Source organism: Balaenoptera ricei, chromosome 6, assembly GCF_028023285.1.
Source record: "Balaenoptera ricei isolate mBalRic1 chromosome 6, mBalRic1.hap2, whole genome shotgun sequence".
Taxonomy (NCBI): domain Eukaryota; kingdom Metazoa; phylum Chordata; class Mammalia; order Artiodactyla; family Balaenopteridae; genus Balaenoptera; species Balaenoptera ricei.
This window is the reverse complement of record NC_082644.1, coordinates 45,824,047-45,843,777: the sequence shown is the minus strand read 5'-3', so window position 1 is coordinate 45,843,777 and position 19,731 is coordinate 45,824,047. Positions and strand designations below refer to the sequence as shown.

Below are 19,731 nucleotides of genomic sequence, written 5' to 3'. Positions count from 1 at the left end.
ATGGAAGCACAATTATATTATGTGCAAAATCTGGCCTTATAATAACTTACATATAAAATAAAGACATGGAGGGGTTTTTTCTTTTAATGATAAGTTAAATGTAAACCAAAAGGGTAATATAACTTTTTATAGCATCAGATTTATAATCATTCCCAGAGGCAGAAAGTTCCACTGTTCAATGTTCTTAATTATTGTCATACTACATTTAGAGTATTGCATTCAGTGGTGAGTAGATAGTCTAAGAAGAATTTACTTAAGCTTAGAAATTAGAAACCAGAATGGTAAGGAGCATATATACCATATGACATGAGGAAGCTGCCCTGTTAAAGGAAGAAACAGGAAGAATAAGTGGGCATACAGTATTTATGTCCAAAGCAGTTTTCTTCTATTGCTCCAGAAGACACAACATGGGTAGACAGAAGTTATAAGGTATATTTTGTCTTAAAGAATAATATTCTAACAAGAACTATCTCATTGTGGAAGAGACTTCTTTACCTCAATTTCCTTTCAGTAAGACATAATTTCCCAAAACAGATATCAATTAGTGTTACACAAAGTATTCTAATCTGATAAGTTTTATGAAACATTTTATTACAGAGGATTCCGGAATTATTATTGTGAATATCCTGTTCTCCTCTTCAAGAGCAGAAGATTGCATGCAGAGTTCCCCACACTATGAAACTCTTTTTTCAAGGCAATTTTCTCAGGACTATTAATCTGTGAATACAATTTGGAAAACACAGCAAGGGGTTTTATGGAAAAGATACCTTGAGAAAGAGTTTATAATCGATTCTGAAGTTATTTCAAACTGTAATATTTTTATTATTCTACCTTTAATAGGAAGCCAAGACCATAATCATTAGGCATCAAGATACTCAAATCTGAGGGAGACCTTCAAGATGGTGGAGGAGTAAGAAGTGGAGATCAGCTTCCTCCACACAAATACATCAGAAATACATCTACATGTGAAACAACTCCTACAGAACACATACTGAATGCTGGCAAAAGACCTCAGACTTCACAAAAGGCAAGAAACTCCCCACATACCTGGGTAGGGCAAAAGAAAAAAGAAAAAACAGAGACAAAAGAACAGGGACAGGACCTGCACCAGTGGGAGGGAGCTGTGAAGGAGGAAAAGTTTCCACACACTAGGAAGCCCCTTCACTGGCAGAGACGGGGGGTGGCGGGGGGAAGCTTCAGAGCCACAGAGGAGAGCGCAGCAATAGGGGTGCAGAGGGCAAAGCGGAGAGATTCCCGCACAGAGGATCGCTGCCGACCAGCACTCACCAGCCCGAGAGGCTTGTCTGCTCACCCGCCAGGGCGGGCAGGGGCTGGGAGCTGAGGCTCGAGCTTCGGAGGTCAGACCCCAGGGAGAGGACTGGGGTTGGCTACATGAACACAGTCTGAAGGGGTTAGTGCGCCACAGCTAGCCAGGAGGGAATCTGGGAAAAAGTCTGGAACTGCCTAAGAGGCAAGAGACTGTTGTTTCAGGGTACGCAAGGAGGGGGGTTCAGAACACCGCCTAAACAAGCTCCAGAGATGGGCGCGAGCCGAGGCTATCAGCGTGGACCCCAGAGACGGGCATGAAACGCTAAGGCTGCTGTTGCAGACACCAAGAAGCCTGTGTGCAAGCACACTTCATTATCTACACCTCCCCTCAGGGGAGCCTGTGCAATCTGCTACTGCCAGGGTCCCGTGATCCAGGGACAACTTCCAGGGGAAAACACACGGCACATCTCAGGCTGTTGCAACGTCACGCCAATCTCTGCCGCCACAGGCTCGCCTCGCATTCCGCATTCCGCATTCCGTACCCCTCGCTCCCCCCGACCAAGGGTGAGCCACAGCCTAATCAGCTGCTCCTTTAACCCTGTCCTGTCAGAGCGAAGAACAGACGTCCTTAGACGACCTACACGCACATGCAGAGCCAAATCCAAAGCTGAACCCCAGGAGCTGTGCAAACAAAGAAGAGAAATGGAAATTTCTCCCAGCAGCCTCAGGAACAGCAGATTAAATCTCCACAATCAACTTCATGTACCCTGCATCTCTGGAATACCTGAATAAACAACGAACCATCCCAAAATTGAGGTGGGGGAGCAACTGTAGACTTGGGGTTTGCTTTCTGCATCTAATTTGTTTCTGGCTTTATGTTTATCTTAGTATAATATTTAGAGTTCAGTATCATTGGTAGATTTCTTTATTGATTTGGTCGCTCTCTTCCTTTTTTATTTTTAATGTACATATATATTTTTTTTCCTGTTTCTCTTTTTGTGAGTGTCTATATGTATGCTTCTTTGTGTGACTTTGTCTGTATAGCTTTGCTTTTAGAGGGTTTTTGTCTTAGGGTTCTGTCTGTCCTTTTTTTTGGGGGGGGGTATACTTTTTAGTGCTTGTTATCATTGGTGGACTTGTTTTTTGGTTTGGTTGCTCTCTTCTTTCTTTTTCTTATTACTTTTTAATTTTTTAATTTTTAATAATTTTTAAAAATTTTTTCTTTTAATAACTTTAATTCCTTCCTCCCTCCCTCCCACCCTCCCTCCTTCCCTTCCTTTTCTTCTGAGCCATGTGGCTGACAGGGGCTTGGTGCTCTGGCTGGTTATCAGGCCTGTGCCTCTGAAGTGGGAAAGATGAGTTCAGGACACTGGTCCACCAGAAACCTCCCAGCTAAATGTAATATGAAACAGCAAAAGCCCTCCCAGAGATCTCCATCTCAAAGCTACGACCCAGTTCCACTCAACGACCAGCAAGCTACACTGCTGGACACCAGATACCAAACAACTACCAAGACAGGAACATAACACCACCCATTAGTAGAGAGGCTGCCTAAGATCATAATAAGGTCACAGACACCTCAAATCACACCCCGAACATGGTCCTGGCCAACAGAAAGACAAGATTCAGCCTCATCCACCAGAACACAGGCACCAGTCCCCTCCACTAGGAAGCTTACACAACCCACTGAACCAACATTAGCCACTGGGGGCAGACACCAAAAAAAAAGGGAACTACGAACCTGCTGCCTGTGAAAAGGAGACCCCAAATACAGTAAGTTAAGCAAAATGAGAAGACAGAGAAACACACAGCAGATGAAGGAGCAAGGCAAAAATCCCCCAGACCAAACAAATGTAGAGGAAATAGGAAGTTGACCTGAAAAGAAATTCAGAGTAATGATAGTAAAGATGATCCAAAATCCGGGAAATAGAATGGAGATAATAAGAAATGTTTAACAAGGAACTAGAAGAACTAAAGAGCAAACAAACAGTGATGAACAACACAATAAATGAACTTAAAAATTCTCTAGAAGGCAGCAATAACAGAATCACTGAGCCAGAAGAATGGATAAGTGATTTGGAAGATAAAATACTGGAAATAATGACCACAGAGCAGAATAAAGAAAAAAGAATGAAAAGAATTGAGGACCATCTCAGAGACCTCTGGGACAACATTAAAGGCACCAACATTCGAATTATAGGGGTCCCAGAAGAAGAAGAGAAAAAGAAAGGGACTGAGAAAATATTTGAAGAGATTATAGTTGAAAACTTCCTTAATATTGGAAAGGAAATAGTTAATCAAGTCCTAGAAGCACAGAGAGTCCCATACAGGATAAATCCAAGGAGAAACACGCCAAGACACATATTAATCAAACTATCAAAAATTAAATATAAAGAAAACATATTAAAAGCAGCAAGGGAAAAACAACAAATAACATACAAGGGAATCCCCATAAGGTTAACAGCTGATCTTTCAGCAGAAACTCTGCAAGCCAGAAGGGAGTGGCAGGATATACTTAAAGTGATGAAGGAGAAAAACCTACAACCAAGATTACTCTACCCAGCAAGGATCTCATTCAGATGTGATGGAGAAATTAAAACCTTTACAGACAAGCAAAAGCTGAGAGAGTTCAGCACCACCAAACCAGCTTTACAACAAATGCCAAAGGAACTTCTCTAGGCAGGTAACACAAGAGAAGGAAAAGACCTACAATAACACACGCAAAACAATTAAAACACCGTAATAGGAACATACATATCGATAACTACCTTAAATGTAAATTAATTAAATGCTCCAACCAAAAGACACAGACTGGCTGAATGGATACAAAAACAAGATCTGTATATATGCTGTCTACAAGAGACCCACTTCAGACCTAGGGACACATACAGACTGAAAGTGAGGGGATGGAAAAAGATATTCCATGTAAATGGAAATCGAAAGAAAGCTGGAGTAGCAATTCTCATATCAGACAAAATAGACCTTAAAATAAAGACTATTAGAAGAGACAAAGAAGGACACTACATAATGATCAAGGGAACAATCGAAGAGAAAGATATAACAATTGTAAATATTTATGCACCCAACATAGGAGCACCTGAATACATAAGGCAAATGCTAACAGTCATAAAAGAGGAAATCGACAGTAACACAATCATAGCAGGGGACTTTAACAACCCACTTTCACCAATGGACAGACCATAAAAAATCAAAATAAATAAGGAAACACAAGCTTTAAATGACACATTAAACAGACGGACTTAATTAATATTTATAGGACATTCCATCCAAAAACAACAGAATACACTTTCTTCTCAAGTGCTCATGGAACATTCTCCAGTATAGATCATATCTTGGGTCACAAACCACCCTTGATTAATTTAAGAAAATTGAAATCATATCAAGTATGTTTTCCGAACACAATGCTATGAGGCTAGATATCAATTAGAGGAAAAAGTCTGTAAAAAATACAAACACATGGAGTCTAAACAATATACTACTAAATAACCAAGAGATCACTGAAAAAATCAAAGAGGAAATCAAAAAATACCTAAACAAATGACAATGAAAAGATAACGACACAAACCTATGGGATGCAGCACAAGCAGTTCTATGAGGGAAGTTTATAGCAATACAATCATACCTCAAGAAACAAGAAACATCTCAAATAAACAACCTAACCTTACACTTAAAGCAATTAGAGAAAGAAGAACAAAAAACCACAAACTTTGCAGAAGGAAATAAATCATAAAGATCAGATCAGAAATAAATGAAAAAGAAATGAAGGAAACAGTAGGAAAGATCAATAAAACTAAAAGCTGGTTCTTTGAGAAGATCAACAAAATCGATAAACCATTAACCAGACTCATCATGAAAAAAAGGGAGAAGACTCAAATCAGTAGAATTAGAAATGAAAAAGGGGAGGTAACAAATGACACTGCAGAAATACATAGGATCATGAGAGATTACTTCAAGCAACTATATGCCAATAAAAAGGACAACCTGGAAGAAATGAGCAAATTCTTAGAAATGCACAACCTTCCGACTAAACCAGGAAGAAACAGAAAATATAAACAGACCAATTACAAGCACTGAAATTAAGACTATGATTAAAAATCTCCCAATAACAAAAGCCCAGGACCAGATGGCTTCACAGGCAAATTCTATCAAATATTTAGAGAAGAGCTAACACCTATCTTTCTCAAACTCTTCCAAAATATACCAGAGGGAGGAACACTCCCAAACTCATTCTACAAGGCCACCATCCTCTGATACCAAAATCAAAGAAATCACAAAGAAAGAAAACTACAGGACAATATCATTGATGAACATGGATGCAAAAAATTCTCAACAAAATACTAGCAAACAGAATCCAACAGCACATTAAAAGGATCATACACCATGATCAAGTGGGGTTTACCCCAGGAATGCAAGGATTCTTCAATATTTGCAAATCAATCAATGTGATAAACCATATTAACAAATTGCAGGAGAAAAACCATATGATCACATCAATAGATGCAGAAAAAGCTTCTGACAAAATTCAACACCCATTTATGATAAAAATATTCTAGACAGTAGGCATAGAGGGAACTAACCTCAACATAATAAAGGCTATATATGACAAACTCACAGCCAACATCATTCTCAATGGTGAAAAACTGAAACCATTTCCTCTAAGATCAGGAACAAGACAAGGTTGTCCACTCTCACCACTATTATTCAACATAGTTTTGGAAGTTTTAGCCACAGCAATCAGAGAAGAAAAAGAAATAAAAAGAATCCAAATCGGAAACAAAGAAGTAATGCTGTCACTGTTTGCAGATGACATGATACTATAGGTAGAGAATCCTAAAGAGGCTATCAGAAAACTACTAGAGTGAATCAATGAATTTGGTAAAGTAGCAGGATACAAAATTAATGCACAGAAATCTCTTATGTTCCTATACACTAATGATGAAAAATCTGAAAGAGAAATTAAGGAAACACTCCCACTTACCATTGCAACAAAAAGAATAAAATACCTAGGAAAAACCTACCAAAGAGACAAAAGACCTGTATGAAGAAAACTATAAGACCTGATGAAAGAAATTAAACATGATACAAACAGATGGAGAGGTATACCATGTTCTTGGATTGGAAGAATCAACATTGTGAAAATGTCTATACTACCCAAAGCAATCTACAGATTCAGTGCAATCCCTACCAAACTACAAATGGCATTTTTCACAGAACTAGAACAAAAAATTGCACAATTTGTATGGTAACACAAAAGACCCGGAATAGCCAAAGCAATCTTGAGAAAGAAAAACGGAGCTGGAGGAATCAGGCTCCTGGACTTCAGACTATACTACAAAGCTACAGTAATCAAGACAGTATGGTACTGGCACAAAAACAAAAATACAGATCAGTGGAACAGGATAGAAAGCCCAGATCTAAATCCATACACATATGGTCACCTTATTTTCAATAAAGGAGGCATGAATATACAATGGAGAGAAGACAGCCTCTTCAATAAGTGGTGCTGGGAAAACTGGACAGCTATATGTAAAAGAATGAAATTTGAACACTCCCTAACTCCACACAAAAAATAAACTCAAAATGGATTAACGACCTAAATGTAAGGCCAGACACTATAAAACTCTTAGAGGAAAACATAGGCAGAACACTCTATAACATAAATCACAGCAAGATCCTTTTTGACCCACCTCCTAGAGAAATGGAAATCAAAACAAAAATAAACAAATGGGGCCTAATGAAACTTAAAAGCTTTTGCACAGCAAGGGAAAACATAAATAAGACAAAAAGACAACCCTCAGAATGGGAGAAAATATTTGCAAATGAAGCAACTGACAAAGGATTAATCTCCAAAATTTACAAGCAGCTCATGCAGCTCAATATCAAAAAAACAAACAACCCAATCCAAAAATGGGCAGAAGACCTAAACTGACATTTCTCCAAAGAAGATTTACAGATTGCCAACAAACACATGGAAGTATACTCAACATCACTAATCATTAGAGAAATGCAAATCAAAACTACAATGAGGTATCACCTCACACCAGTCAGAAGGACCATCATCAAAAATTCTACAAACAATAAATGCCGGAGAGGGTGTGGAGAAAAGGGAACCCTCTTCCACTGTTTGGTGGGCATGTAAATTGACACAGCCACTATGGAGAACAGTATGGAGGTTCCTTAAAATACTAAAAATAGAACTACCATAAAGCCCAGCAATCCCACTACTGGGCATATACCCTGAGAAAACCATAATTCAAAAAGTGTCATGTGCCACAATGTTCATTGCAGCTCTATTTACAATAGCCAGGACTTGGAAGCAACCTAAGTGTCCACTTACAGATGAATGGATAAAGAAGATGTGGCACATATATACAATGGAATATTACTTAGGCATTAAAAAAAATGAAATTGAGTTATTTGTAGTGAAGTGGATGGACCTAGAGTGTGTCATACAGAGTGAAGTAATTCAGAATGAGAAAAACAAATACCGTATGCTAACACATATATATGGAATCTTAAAAAAAAAAAATGGTGCTGAAGAACCTAGGGGCAGGACAGGAAAAAGACACAGACATAGAGAATGGACTTGAGGACACGGGGAGGGGAAGGGTAAGCTGGGACGAAGTAAGAAGAGTGGCATGGACAGATATACACTACCAAATGTAAAATAGATAGCTAGTGGGAAGCAGCCACATAGCACAGGAGATCAGCTCCGTGCTTTGTGTCCACCTCAAGGGGTGGGATAGGGGGAGGGTGGGAGGGAGACACAAGAGGGAGGAGATATGGGGACATATGTATATGTATAGCTGATTCACTTTGTTATAAAGGAGAAACTAACACATCATTATAAAGCAATTATACTCCAATAAAGATGTAAAAAAAAAAAAAAAGATACTCAAATATGCAAAACAGGTTTTCCAGCACAGGTATTGTAGTGTTTAAAACTCGAAAATAGCCAGACAGTATAGTTAGTGCTAAATACATGAGATAAAACACAAAAATCAGTTTTTGTGTTTACATTCATTGATTGCTCACTCTGTACCAAGCACTTCACTAACTATTATAATCTCACTTAATATTCAAAGTAACTTCTATTAGTCCCATTAAACAGATGAGAAAACTGAAGCTTAAAAATAATTAGATAACTTGCTAAAAATCACAGCTAACATGTAGTAGAGACAATTGAAAACATAGTTCTAACCATTGCACTACTACTTATTAGATCTCCAGGCTTCCTATTTCTTCATCCAGGGAGAATGTGAAGATGGAATTGAATGGAACACCCCTTTAGAAAAACTATGGTGCCTCAACAACTCCAATTTGGAGACAGAAGCTATGTGATGGCCTCAAGCCTTCCTCCACCATTCTCATGGGTGGCAGTGGTAATTAGAATGAGGAAGAGAGAAAGGAACAGTACAGATAATCAGTGGGGTGAAAAGGCTCAATAACAGTTCTGCAATCACAGCACAGGTTGATGTCTGAGAGAAAGGATGCAGTGGAAAATGCTAGAAGACATCCACTGGGAATCAGGTAGCTGTGAATCAGATGAGATTCCTGGAGACAACATATGCAAATTCCTGAAAACAGATGACAGTATCCTGTTATTGTGAGATCTTTCTCAACCCTATGACCATTAATTGCACCTGACAAGACATTATTTTTATCCAAAAGAAAGAGCCAGAAAACTGACAGTCTCCTAAATTTTCATGCCTATAAAAACTTGCACAAAAATGAGGCCAAGTTTTTTTATACGAAATTTTATTATTTACACTTAGAAGCACAAAGAAAAGGAAGATACACACTATATAAAGTCTTTAGGATTTTCTATATAAAGACTTTAGTATTTTCTATATAATACCAAAACAATTATAAATATATAATAATATCATTTAACATTTTCTTCAAAGACTTTTTTGGGATTTCTATGCTTACAGAGAATTGAATATCCAGCTACTGTGTATAGCTTATTAATTGCTCTCTGTTATATTTTTGAGAAATTTATAAAATGAGCAGAATACAACTGGAAGTATAAAATAATTTTAAACAAAACATTTTAGGCATTGACAAAAATAAATAGGTTGTTACATATGTAAGCAAAAAACGGAGGTGAGTTTCAGGCTATGCAAAATCAGTTCTACGTACAGTTTTTTTTAAAAGTAGCGTTTATTTACAATATTGTATTAGTTTTTGGCATACAGCATAGTGATTCAGTATTTTTACAGATTATACTCCATTAAAAGTTTTTATAAGGTAACGGCTATATTCCCTGTGCTATACAACATAAACTGTTGCTTATGTATTTTAGACATAGTAGTTTTAATCTCTTAATCCCATAACCATATCTTGCCCCCTCCTCCTTTCCCTCTCCCCACTGGTAACCACTAGTTTGTTTTCAAATTCTGTGAGTATATTTCTGTTTTGCTATATACTTTTGGTTCTTATATTTTTTTAGATTCCACATGTAAGTGATATCATATAGTATTCATCTTTATCTGACATTTCACTAAGCATAATAGCTCCATCCATACTGCCGCAAATGGCAATGTTCCATTCTTTTTCATGGCTGAGTAGTAACCCATTGCATATATAAATACCAATTCTTTATTCATTCATCTGTTGATGGATACTTGGGTTGCTTTCATATCTTGGCTATTGTAAATAATGCTGCTATGAATATTGGAGTGCCTGTATCTTTTCATATTAGTGTTTTCGATTTTTTTCGGATATATACTCAGGAGTGGAATTGCTGGATCATATGCTAGTTCTATTTTTAGTACTTTGAAGAACCTCCATACTCTTTCTCATAGTGGCTCCACCAATATACATTCCCACCAAGAGTATACAAGGATTTCCTTTTCTCCACATCCTCACCACAATATATTTGTAGACTTTTCAATGACAACCTTTCTGAGAGGTGTGAGGTGATATCTCATTGTTGTTTTGATTTGCATTTCTCTAATAATTAGGGATGTTGATTATCTTTTCATGTGCCTGTTAGACAGCTGTATGTCTTATTTAGAAAAATGTCTACTCAGGTTTTCTGCCCATTTATTGATTGGTTTGTTTGGTATGCCCCTAGGTTCTTCATAACCTTTTTTTTTTTTTTTTTAGATTCCATATATATGTGTTAGCATACGGTATTTGTTTTTCTCTTTCTTACTTCACTCTGTATGACAGATTGTAGGTCCATCCATCTCACTACAAATAACTCAATTTCGTTTCTTTTTATGTCTGAGTAATATTCCACTGTATAAGTAATTACTGATAGGCATGTACTTACTGCCATTTTCTTACTTGTTTTCTGACTGTTTTTGTAGTTCTGTAGTTCTTCTCTCTTCATTTCTCCTTCCTTTTGTTTCTTCCCTTGTGGTTTGATTTGTTTTTCTTTAGTAGTATGCTTATACTCCTTTCTTTTTAGTTTTTAATGTATCTATTATAGATTTCTGTGGTGACCATGGGATTCATGTATGTTGATCTATATATCTACTTGTTTTAAACTGGTATTCATTTAAGTTCAAACACATTCTAAAATATCTACTTATTTTACTCCCCTCCTTCATATTTTGTGTTTTTGATGTTATATTTTACATATTCATGTTCAACAATTAACTGTTTAGTTTAGTGTACCTATAGTTTCTTTTACAATTTTTTGTTTTTTAATCGTCATAATGGCTTGTTTAAGTGGTTGATCCTTAGTCCTTACTATATATTTGCCTTTCCTAATGGGATTTTCCTGTTTCTATCGATTTTTTTTTATCTAAATTTTTTTTAAAATTTAAATTTAGACCCTTCAACATTTCTTTGAGGGTGGATTTAGTATTGATGAACTCTTAGTTTTTGCTTATGAGAAGTTCTTTACCTCTCCTTTTATTCCAAATGATAATCTTTCTGGGTAGAGTATCCTAGGTTGCAGGTTTTTTCCTTTTAGCACTTTAAATATATCATGCCACTCCCTTCTGGCCTGCAGTGTTTCTATAGAAAAATCAGCTAATAGCCTTATGGGAGTTCCCTTGTAACTGACTCTTTGTTTTTCTCTTGCTGTCTTTAGAATCCTGGCTTTACCTTTAACTTTTGCAATTTTAATTATGTCTTGGTGTGGGTCTGTTTGGGTTCATCTTGTTTGCAACCCTCTGTGCTTCTTGTATCTGGATATCTGTTTCCTTCTTCAGGTTTGGAAAGTTTTCAGCCATAATTTCCTCAAATACATCTTCAATCCCCTCTTCCCTCTTTTCCTTCTGGGGCCCCCATAACAGGAATGTTGGTATGCTGAATGTTATCTTAGAGATCTCTTAAACTGTTTTCATTTTTTTATTTGTTTTTCTTTTTGCTGTTCTGATTGGGTGATTTCCATTATTTATCTTCCAGAGTATTTATGCATTCTTCTGTGTCACTTAGTCTGATATTCATTTCTTCCAGTGTGTTTTTTACTTCAGCTATTGAATTCTTCATTTCTGATTGAGTCTTTTTTATATTTTCTAGTTCGTTAATAAACTTTTCACTGTATACCACTATTCTTTCCCCTAATTCAGACAACATTCTTATTATTACTGCTTTGAGTACTTTATCTCATAAATTGCTTATTTCTGTTTAATTGCTTTTTCAGGGGTTTTCTCTTGCTCTTTCAATTGAGAGTAGTTCCTGTGTAATCATTTTACTTAACTTTCTCTGCCTCTATGAATTTATGTGAAACAGTTACCTATTGTGTTCTTGAAGGGGTGTTATTATGTGGAAGTGTCCCTATACAGACGGCATGTGCCCAGTGCCTTTGTTGGCAGAGCTGAAACTGACATGGACACAAGTCATATCTTTCCTCAAAGTGAGCTGGCAGCTATCACCTTGATGGAGGTGGGGCTGAAGATGGAAGGTCTAAGGCTAGACTGAGTGTGAGGTGGGGCTTCCCCTCTGCCCAGCGGCCATCACGATCCTATCGGGGGGAAGGTCTGATCTCAAGTTGCTGGAGTGGAAGCCCTGGGGGTCTGGCCTGAGCTGGTTCTGTTATCTTTAAGTATGTGTTTTCCCCCCTCTCTCTGCACCAATACTTTTGCCCCAGAGCGGGGGAGTACTGAAGCAAGTGGGGCTTGTGAGGGCTCTGGGCTCATGTCAGCTGCAGACAGAAGTCTTAGCTGTCTCTGATGTGCTGCCTTTGCAGGCACCCCCAGTTGATTCCCTTATTCCATTCATACACAGTTTCGGGTTCAAGTCTCCTTTGCCCCACAGATGATCACCGACCCCAGTCTCTGGCGCCACTACCCTGCTGGGGAGCCACACCACAGGGCAGGCGGGACCCAAGTGGACTCTCAGCGTGTAACGGGGGGTAAGCTGTGGTGGCGCAGCCACTATAAGAAATCTGATGCTCTGCTTGAGTAAGTGCCCATGATGGCTGCTGCCAATCCACCCAGGCTCCTCCCCAGGACCATGTTGACTCTTAGTTCCTCCCATAGTCGAGTCTTCTCCATGGTCATGGCCACCTCGGTTCCAGGGCTGTGCTGTGATGTGGAGTGAGCAGGGCTGGAGTGTTTGCTCAGCTCATGCTGAGACACACAGAGAGGTGGTCCCATGAAACTGGCAGCTGCTAGAACAGATCTCCCTCCACCCTGACTTGGAGGCAAATCAGCACGTGCCTGTTTTTCATGATCAGATTCCAGACTTCACACAGCCCTCCTGTTAGTCCTCCAACCAGTCAGGTCTTCCCCCGTATAAGACCCCAGGACAGGGGCACCCAATCTGTGGCTCTCACTGCTCACTCCCAAAAGGGGGATATCTGCCTGTGAATTTTCCTTTTTCATCCCCTTCTCCTCCCAGATGCACAGGTGCCAAACTGATCACTTCTCTTCCCTTCCTACCAGATTACGTGTGCATATTTCTTAAAGCCCTGGTTGTACAGGAGTCCTTCTACCAATTTCAAGCTAGTTAAAATTGTTCCACATGTAGATTATTTCTGATGTGTTTGTTGGGGGAGACATGATCCATAATCTCTTACTCTGCCATCTTAAATCTCTCCCTATTTACAATTTTTCTAACAATTCTTTTTAAATGATATATTTTGGAGAAATGGATAACACTAGAAATATTAAAGGGATACATATCCTGAGTACCGGAATAATTGCCTGCTATTTACTACTTGAAACTATACACCTAAAATATCAGTTGATTTATGTTCTTAATGATTCTAACTTAGATATGATTAAAGAGGTTGGAAGCTATGGTTTTGATGAAAATTATTGCTTTTCTAAAATGGTAAGTCAAAAGTTAATTCCTAATTGCCTCTTAGGAAAGACCTTTCATTATTCTTCTGAGTATTATTAATGGCTTCTAAAATCCTACACTCTTAAAGTGATTATCATCATGAACCCTGGAGCCATACTGCATCAGTTTAAAGCTCTGTGCCTCCACTCAAGACCTGAGCTGATGTCACTCTACAATCAAGCAAACTTGGGAAAGTTAATTCAGTCCCTTATAAATAAAACGTAGATTAAGTGCTCGCTTCAGGAGTACATATAGTAAAAATTGGAATGATATAGAGATAAGCATGGCCCCTGCGCAAGGATGACACGCAAATTTGTGAAGCATTCCATATTTGTCTAGAAGGAATCAACAGCAGAATAACTGAGGCAGAAGAACAGATAAGTGACCTGGAAGATAAAATAGTGGAAATAACTGCCTCAGAGCAGAATAAAGAAAAAAGAATAAAAAGAATTAAGGACACACTCAGAGACTTCTGGGACAACATTAAACGCACCAACATTCGAATTATAGGGGTCCCAGAAGAAGAGAAAAATAAAGGGACTGAGAAAATATTTGAAGAGATTATAGTTGAAAACTTCCCTAACATGGGAAAGAAAATAGTCAAGTCCAGGAAGCACAGAGAGTCCAATACAAGATAAACTGAAGAAGAAACACGCCAAGATACATATTAATCAAACTATCAAAAATTAAATGCAAAGAAAAAATATTAAAAGCAGCAAGGGAAAAACAACAAATAACATAAAGGGGAATCTCCATAAGGTTAACTGCTGAACTTTCAGCAGAAACTCTAAAAGCCAGAAGGGAGTGGCAGGACATATTTAAAGCGATGAAAGGGAAAAACCTACAACCAAGATTACTCTACTCAGCAAGGATGTCATTCAGATTCGACAGAGAAAATAAAACCTTTACAGACAAGAAAAGCTAAGGGAATTCAGCACCACCAAACCAGCTTTACAACAATTTTTAAAGGAACTTTCCAAGGCAGGAAACACAAGAGAAGGGAAAGACCTACAATAACAAATCCAAAACAATTAAGGAAATGGTAATAGGAACATACATATCGATAATTACCTTAAATGTAAATGGATTAAATGCTCCAACCAAAAGATATAGACTGGCTGAATGGATACAAAAGCAAGATCTGTATATATGCTGTCTACAAGAGACCCACTTCAGACCTAGGGACACATACAGACTGAAAGTGAGGGGATGGAAAAAGATATTCCATGCAAATGGAAATCAAAAGAAAGCTGGAGTAGCAATTCTCATATCAGACAAACTAGACCTTAAAATAAAGACTGAATACAAAGAAGGACACTACATAATGATCAAGGGATCAAATCAAGAAGAAGATATAACAATTGTAAATATTTATGCACCCAACATAGGAGCACCTCAATATATAAGGCAAATGCTAACAGCCATAAAAGGGGAAATTGACAGTAACACAATCATAGTAGGGGACTTTAACAACCCACTTTAACCAATGGATAGATCATCCAAAATGAAAATAAATAAGGAAACACAAGCTTTAAATGACACATTAAACAAGATGGAATTAATTGATATTTATAGGACATTCCATCCAAAAACAACAGAATACACTTTCTCCTCAAGTGCTCAAGGAATGTTCTCCAGAATGTTCTCCATTTGTGACCCCATATCTTGGGTCACAAATCAAACCTTGGTAAATTTAAGAAAATTGAAATCGTATCAAGTATCTTTTCCGACCACAAAGCTATGAGACTAGATAACAATTACAGGAAAAAAAAAAAACTGTAAAATATACAAACACATGGAGGCTAAACAATACACTACTAAATAACCAAGAGATCCTGAAGAAATCAAAGAGGAAATCAGAAAAAAATGACAATGAAAACACGATGACCCAAAACCTATGGGATGCAGCACAAGCAGTTCTAAGAGGGAAGGTTATAGCAATACAAACCTACATTAAGAAACAAGAAAAAGCTCAAATAAACAACCTATTGTTTAACACACCATTGTAAAGCAATTATACTTCAATAAAGATGTTTAAAAAAAAAAAATTCCCTAACACCATACACAAAAATTAACTCAAAATGGCTTAAAGACCTAAATGTAAGGCCAGACACTATCAAACTCTTAGAGGAAAACACAGGCAGAACACTCTATGACATAAATCACAGCAAGATCCTTTTTGACCCACCTCTTAGAGAAATGGAAATAAAAACAAAAATATACAAATGGGACCTAATGAAACTTAAAAGTTTTTGCACAGCATAGGAAACCGTAAACAAGAGGAAACGGCAGCCCTCAGAATGGAAGAAAATACTTGCAAATGAAGCAACTGACAAAGGATTAATCTCTAAAATTTACAAGCAGCTCATGCAGCTCAGTATCAAAAAAACAAACAACCCAATCCAAAAACGGGCAGAAGACCTAAATAGACATTTCTGCAAAGAAGATACACAGACAAACACATGAAAGGATGCTCCACATCACTAATCATTAGAGAAATGCAAATCAAAACCACAATGAGGTATCAGCTCACAACAGTCAGAATGGCCATCATCAAAAAATCTACAAACAATAAATGCTGGAGAGGGTGTGGAGAAAAGGGAACCCTCTTGCACTGTTGGTGGGAATGTAAATTGATACAGCCACTATGGAGAACAGTATGGAGGTTCCTTAAAAAACTAAAAATAGAACTACCATACAACCGAGCAATCCCACTACTGGGCGTATACACTAAGAAAACCATAATTCAAAAAGAGTCATGTACCACAATGTTCATTGCAGCTCTATTTACAATAGCCAGGACATGGAAGCAACCTAAGTGTCCATCGTCATATGAATGGATAAAGAAGATGTTGCACATATATACAATGGAATATTACTCAGCCATAAAAAGTAACGAAATTGAGTTGTTTGTGGTGAGGTTGATGGACCTAGAGTCTGTCATGCAGAGTGAAGTAAGTCAGAAAGAGAAAAACAAATACCATATGCTAACACATGTATATGGAATCTAAAAATAAATAAATAAATAAAGATTCTGAAGAACCTAGAGGCAGGACAGGAATAAAGACACAGATGTAGAGAATGAACTGAGGACACAGGGAGGGGGAAGGGTAAGCTGGGACGAAGTGAGAGAGTGGCGTGTATATAAATATACACTACCAAATGTAAAATAGCTAGTGGGAAGCAGCCGCATAGCACAGGGAGATCAGCTCCGTGCTTTGTGTCCACCTCGAGGGATGGGATAGGGAGGGTGGGAGAGAGATGCAAGAGGGAAGAGATATGGGGATATATGTATATGTATAGCTGATTCACTTTGTTATGCAGCAGAAACTAACACACCATTGTAAAGTAATTATACTCCGATAAAGATGTTAAAAAAAATGTAGATAATAATATAAATGACCACATTAGGTTGGATGAGGACTACATGAGTTAATAATTAAAAAGTGTCAAGAGCATAAGCTTTGACATATCTTCATAAAGGCTAAATTTGTCTTCTGATTTTTTGATGCATATAATAGAATAGAGTATTACATTAATCCATTTTTGTAATATATATAAACCTATATTGACAGCAAATGGTCACATGGGATCTTTTTGGGATGATGGGGATGATAGATATGTTCAAAAACTAGATTATTGTGATGGCTGCCCAACTCAGTAAATTTACTAAAAGCACTGGATTATACACTTAAGATAGGTCAGTTCTTTCTATCATATAAAATTATACTTCAATGAAACTATTTAAATATAAATATACATGAAATTAAGGAAAGGATATATAAATATATATACATATAACATATATACGTATATACAGATAACGTATATACATAAATATATATACATATATACAGATAACATATATACTTAAATATACATATTCACATATAAACACAGAAAAAAAGTTTCATTTGCTAAGCTAAAATCAACATTAGAAACAAATCAATATTAAATTTATAATTAAAGGCATCATTCAGAGTAGTTATTTCCCATACATTTTCTGAATATCTATTACATGCTCAGTATTGGGGGATATCAAGGTAAACAAGACACCTTTCACTGCCTTTGAGGAGCTCTTAGTGTAAGGCAGGGGAAGGTAAACTAAGATCACAGGACTAATTCAACCTGTTTTTGTACTAAGAGCTAAAAATAATTTTACAATTTTAAATAGTAGAAAAAAATTAAAGAATAATATTTGTGACACATGGAAGTTAGATGAAATTTAAATTTAAGTGTCGATAAATGAAGCTGTATTGGAACACGGCCACGCTCTTCATTTATGCTTTTTCTATGGCTGCTTTCAAGCTACAGTGGTAGAGTTTGGCAGTTACAACAGTGATTAAACATCCAACATACCCTAAAATATTTACTGTCTTGTCCTGTAAAGAAAATGTCTGTCAACCCTTGGTCTAAAATGAGAATATAGAGAAAAATAACTTGTGGCCAATCTTAATGCCTCCAATCTTTGCTATAGAGAAGCTTTCTGAAATCTATTAGTCTGAGTTTTTTTCCTGGTACACCAAATGCAACTGTTTTACAAGTTTAATATTGCAGTGCCTCAACCACTGTGACTATCTGAGGTTCCATTATCTTAAATTTGAATAGTCTATGTTTGGTACTGAAAAGGCCTGTAACTATGAAAACTATTCAGAAAAATACCCAAATACTACGATGATTATAATTTATCTCTTGGACTGTTGCAACAATTTATCTTTAAAATTAAATCCTTGATTTTTTGTTCTTAAAAAAACCTAGAAGACAGACGTTCAAGTTACTATTAATCAACTGATGCAAGTACCCTTACTTTGTAGAACCAAAGATGCACGCAATAAATATGGGGAAAAAACTGGCAGTCTTAAAGAATCCTATTTGATAAATCTACACAAATTAATCAATATGTAAATCGAATGCAGTCAATCAACAAAGGGGCAACAGATTAAGTACTATCAAATCATTTATTGATATTCTTATCTGTTGATAGAAGGTGGGAGCTCATACTTAAAATATATGCACCTTTACATAAAAATGTATTTTATTTAAAATGCACCAAATTCATACTGACTAACTCTTAGAAAGTACCTTAGTGACATTAATTTCGATGCATCCTTCCTCTGGCTCCGTTTTTCAATTCATTTATTCATTTAATATCAAAATTTTACTTTGTTATATTGAATAATATAGAATGCATCTCATCATCAATATTCCAGAAAACCTCACGGAAAGCCTGGGAAGGCATAACAAGGAAGACATTTCCATAGATTTACAATTAGAAGTGTAAGTGAGGGTCACATGTATCAGATTTTATCATTTTGTGTATTTGTTTTCCATTAAACACATATGCAATTAAACATGCTCTTGATTTTTTTTATCACTTTCAACCTGCATTGTGATACTCATAAAAATTCATGATTCGAAATGCTTCTTCTGATTAGCCCAAGATACCTGGAACTGTATCTTCATTTTTGGAAAATGTGTTCTTAATTTAAAACAGTATTCATAATCGTGACTTAAGATTGCTTAATTCTGAAAAGGCAATTTCAGAATTCAGGCTATTCATTCCTTATATTCAACTTTAATGGTATTAGTAAAAAAACAAAATAAAATCAAAAGAATGCAGACAAATTCTGAATTGGATTGCTCAAAATGATTTGTCAAACAACTGTAATTGTCCTCTTAGATAGAATAATAAATAATACCTCAGATTTACCTGACAGAATATTTAATTTTATAAACGCTCCTTTTCCATTCTTACATGAAGAAAGTTCTAATTTGCCAAAATATATCCAAGACACTGAGGGATATACTGGGGTGAGAGGAGTGCCCCTTTGGAATAATGTCATAACTACGTTAGAAACTTTTAAGATCCCTACTCAAATTTCCCCCTATACCCCTCCTTTTATTTGGAATTCTGTCTCTTTAAAGGCTTAAATCCACAAAAAGATTCATCCTATTCACACCCTTGTTTCTATTCCTTTATTTCCAATGCAATTAAATATCAGCCACATGGGCAAAATGACCTCTTAATTAAGAAGAATTAGCAAAGAAGTAAATTTAAAGTCCTGATGTTTCAAGTAGGACAAGGGGCACTTGAGTTGTAGCCTTGGAAGAGACAGGGTCATAAACAGCAATGAAGAGGATTCCCAGAAAAAAAAAGGGAACAAGAAAGGCACTACAATGTCAGTCAAGAAGACA

At 36.8% G+C, this 19,731-nt stretch overlaps 1 protein-coding gene and 1 non-coding gene across 5 annotated transcripts in view; one reads left to right on the top strand and one right to left on the bottom strand.

The window, feature by feature from the left end:
- Nucleotides 1-19,731, bottom strand: part of LINGO2 (leucine rich repeat and Ig domain containing 2) — a 1,205,266-nt gene that overhangs the window by 1,058,898 nt on the left and 126,637 nt on the right. The gene's annotated exons all lie outside the window — the stretch shown is intronic.
- LOC132368339 (U6 spliceosomal RNA) lies at nucleotides 13,767-13,871 on the top strand. Its single transcript, XR_009504072.1, has one exon. It is a non-coding gene; the product is annotated as a U6 spliceosomal RNA (small nuclear RNA).